This window comes from Schistocerca nitens, chromosome 9 (genome assembly GCF_023898315.1).
Source record: "Schistocerca nitens isolate TAMUIC-IGC-003100 chromosome 9, iqSchNite1.1, whole genome shotgun sequence".
NCBI classification, from domain to species: Eukaryota; Metazoa; Arthropoda; class Insecta; order Orthoptera; family Acrididae; genus Schistocerca; species Schistocerca nitens.
This window is the reverse complement of record NC_064622.1, coordinates 531,372,714-531,376,778: the sequence shown is the minus strand read 5'-3', so window position 1 is coordinate 531,376,778 and position 4,065 is coordinate 531,372,714. Positions and strand designations below refer to the sequence as shown.

General features: G+C 45.0%; 2 non-coding genes across 2 annotated transcripts; both read right to left on the bottom strand.

Moving 5' to 3' along the window:
* Positions 1-446: 446 nt before the first annotated feature.
* On the bottom strand, positions 447-521 carry Trnat-ugu (transfer RNA threonine (anticodon UGU)). The gene has a single exon. It is a non-coding gene; the product is annotated as a tRNA-Thr (tRNA).
* Positions 522-852: 331 nt separating this feature from the next.
* On the bottom strand, positions 853-927 carry Trnat-ugu (transfer RNA threonine (anticodon UGU)). The gene has a single exon. It is a non-coding gene; the product is annotated as a tRNA-Thr (tRNA).
* Between the last annotated feature and the right edge of the window lie 3,138 nt (positions 928-4,065).

Genomic DNA, 4,065 nt, shown 5'->3' with positions numbered 1-4,065 from the left:
TTAAGTCGGCATTGTGCATTTTGTATTCAATTACGATGCGATTTCTATGTTTCATGGTCAATGTGAAGGTCCAAGGGATACAGTAAACCTGCACTGGTGCATCGGAATCTAATACTGGTCTCCCAGGAGCCGCTCAAACCACAAACTCTTAGAAGATTCACTCTTCTTGTACTTAAGTCGGCATTGTGCCTTTTGTATTCAATTCCGATGAGATTTCTATGCTTCTTCGTAAATGTGAAGCTCCAAAGGATACAGTAAACCTGCACTGGTGCATCGGAATCTAATACTGGTCTCCCAGGAGCCGCTCAAACCACAAACTCTTAGAAGATCCACTCTTCATATACTTATGTCGGCATTGTGCCTTTTGTATTCAAATGATAATTAAATGAACACCCTAGCTGCAAGCAGGCGTTGATACACTTCGTTGGGGACATGTTGAAAATGTGTGCCCCGACCGGGACTCGAACCCGGGACCTCCTGCTTACATGGCAGACGCTCTATCCATCTGAGCCACCGCGGGCACAGAGGATAGCGCGTCTGCAGGGACTTATCCCTTGCACGCTCCCCGTGAGATCCACATTCCCAACATGTCCACAACACTACTTTCGTAGTGCGCCTATTAGATGTTTGCCCATCATACTCATTACTCGTGGCAGAGTAATCTACCAAGTCCCGTACGAGTTCGGGCATAGCGTGTGCGTTCGCACACAAGAAGGTCAAAGGCTGGGAACCCATATTTATTTTAACTATATATGACCATGCAGCTTTACTAGAATTGAAATGATAATTAAATGAACACCCTAGCTGCAAGCAGGCGTTGATACACTTCGTTGGGGACATGTTGAAAATGTGTGCCCCGACCGGGACTCGAACCCGGGACCTCCTGCTTACATGGCAGACGCTCTATCCATCTGAGCCACCGCGGGCACAGAGGATAGCGCGTCTGCAGGGACTTATCCCTTGCACGCTCCCCGTGAGATCCACATTCCCAACATGTCCACAACACTACTTTCGTAGTGCGCCTATTAGATGTTTGCCCATCATACTCATTACTCGTGGCAGAGTAATCTACCAAGTCCCGTACGAGTTCGCCTGCTTACATGGCAGACGCTCTATCCATCTGAGCCACCGCGGGCACAGAGGATAGCGCGTCTGCAGGGACTTATCCCTTGCACGCTCCCCGTGAGATCCACATTCCCAACATGTCCACAACACTACTTTCGTAGTGCGCCTATTAGATGTTTGCCCATCATACTCATTACTCGTGGCAGAGTAATCTACCAAGTCCCGTACGAGTTACTTTTGTATTCAATTCCGGTGCGATTTCTATGTTTCATCGCCAATGTGAAGGTGCGAGGGATACAGTAAACCTGCACTGGGGCATCGGAATCTAATACTGGTCTCCCAGGAGCCGCTCAAACCACAAACTCATAGAAGATTCGCTCTTCTTGTAATTAAGTTGGCATTTTGCCTTTTGCATTCAATTCCGATGCTATTTCTATGCTTCATCGTCAATGTGAAGGTCCAAGGAATACAGTAAACCTGCACTGGTGCATCGGAATCTAATACTGGTCTCCCAGGAGACGCTCAAACCACAAACTCTTAGAAGATCCACTCTTCATATACTTATGCCGGCATTGTGCCTTTTGCATTCAATTCCGATGCGATTTCTATGTTTCATCGTCAATGTGAAGGTTCAAGGGATACAGTAAACCTGCACTGGTGCATCGAAATCTAATACAGGTCTCCCAGGAGCCGCTCAAACCACAAACTCTTAGAAGATTCACACTTCTTGTACTTAAGTCGGCATTGTGCCTTTCGTATTCAATTCCGATGCGATTTCAATGTTTCATCGTCAATGTGAAGGTCCAAGGGATACAGTAAACCTGCACTGGTGCATCGGAATCTAATACTGGTCTCCCAGGAGCCTCTCAAACCACAAACTCTTAGAAGATTCACTCTTCTTGTACTTAAGTCTGCATTATGCATTTTGTATTCAATTCCGATGCGATTTCTATGTTTCATCGTCAATGTGAAGGTCCAAGGGATACAGTAAACCTGCACTGGTGCATCGGAATCTAATACTGGTCTCCCAGGAGCCGTTCAAACCACAAACTCTTAGAAGATTCACACTTCTTGTACATAAATCGGCATTGTGCCTTTCGTATTCAATTCCGATGCGATTTCTATGTTTCATCGTCAATGTGAAGGTCCCAGGGATACAGAAACCTGCACTGGTGCATCGGAATCTAATACTGGTCTCCCAGGAGCCGCTCGAACCACAAACTCTTAGAAGATTCACTCTTCTTGTACTTAAGTCGGTATTGTGCCTTTTTTATTCTATTCCGATGCAATATCTACGTTTCATCGTCAATGTGAAGGTCCAAGGGATACAGTAAACCTGCACTGGTGCATCGGAATCTAATACTGGTCTCCCAGGAGCCGCTCAAACCACAAACTCTTAGAAGTTTCACTCTTCTTGTACTTAAGTCGGCATTGTGCCTTTTGTATTCAATTCCGATGCGATTTCTATGCTTCATCGTCAATGTGACGGTCCAAGGGATACATTAAACCTGCACTGGTGCATCGGAATCTAATACTGGTCTCCCAGGAGCCGCTCAAACCACAAACTCTTAGAAGATTCACTCTTCTTCTACTTAAGTCGGAATTGTGCCTTTTGTATTCAATTCCGATGCGATTTCTATGTTTCATCGTCATTGTGAAGGTCCAAGGGATGCAGTAAACCTGCACTGGTGCATCGGAATCTAATACTGATCTCCCAGGAGCCGCTCAAACCACAAACACTTAGAAGTTTCACTCTTCTTGTACTTAAGTCGGCATTGTGCGTTTTGTATTCAATTCCGATGCGATTTCTATGCTTCATCTTCAATGTGAAGGTCCAAGGGATACAGTAAACCTGCACTGGTGCATCGGAATCTAATACTGGTCTCCCAGGAGACGCTCAAACCACAAACTCTTAGAAGATTCACTCTTCTTCTACTTAAGTCGGCATTGTGCCTTTTGTAATCAATTCCGATGCGATTTCTATGTTTCATCGTTAATGTGAAGGTCCAAGGGATACAGTAAACCTGCTCTGGTGCATCGGAATCTAATACTGGTGTCCCAGGAGCCGCTCAAACCACAAACTCTTAGAAGATTCACTCTTCTTGTACTTATGTCGGCATTGTGCCTTTCGTATTCAATTCCGATGCGATTTCTATGTTTCATCGTCAATGTGAAGGTCCAAGGGATACCGTAAAACTGCACTGGTGCATCGGAATCTAATACTGGTCTCCCAGGAGCCGATCAAACCAGAAACTCTTAGAAGATTCACACTTCTTGTAGTTAAGTCGGCATTGTGCCTTTCGTATTCAATTCCGATGCGATTTCTATGTTTCATCGTCAATGTGAAGGTCCAAGGGATACCGTAAACCTGCACTGGTGCATCAGAATCTAATACTGGTCTCCCAGGAGCCGCTCAAACCACAAACTCTTAGAAGATTCACTCTTCTTGTACTTAAGTCGCCATTGTGCCTTTTGTATTCAATTCCGATGAGATTTATATGCTTCATCGTCAATGTGAAGGTCCAAGGGATACAGTAAACCTGCAGTGGTGCATCTGAATCTAATACTGGTCTCCCAGGAGCCGCTCAAACCACAAACTCATAGAAGATTCACTCTTCTTGTACTTAAGTCGGCATTATGCCTTTTGTATTCAATTCCGATGCGACTTCTATGTTTCATCGTCAATGTGAAGGTCCAAGGGATACAGTAAACCTGCACTGGTGCAGAGGAATCTAATACTGGTCTCCCAGGAGTCGCTCAAACCACAAACTCTTAGAAGATTCACTCTTCTTGTACTTAAGTCGGCATTGTGCCTTTTGTATTCTATTCCGATGCGATTTTTATGTTTCATCGTCAATGTGAAGGTCCAAGGGATACAGTAAACCTGCGCTGGTGCATCGGTACCTAGTACGGGTGTCCCTGGAGCCGCTCAAACCACAAACTCTTAGAAGATTCACTCTTCTTGTACTTAAGTCGGCATCGTGCCTTTTGTATTCAATT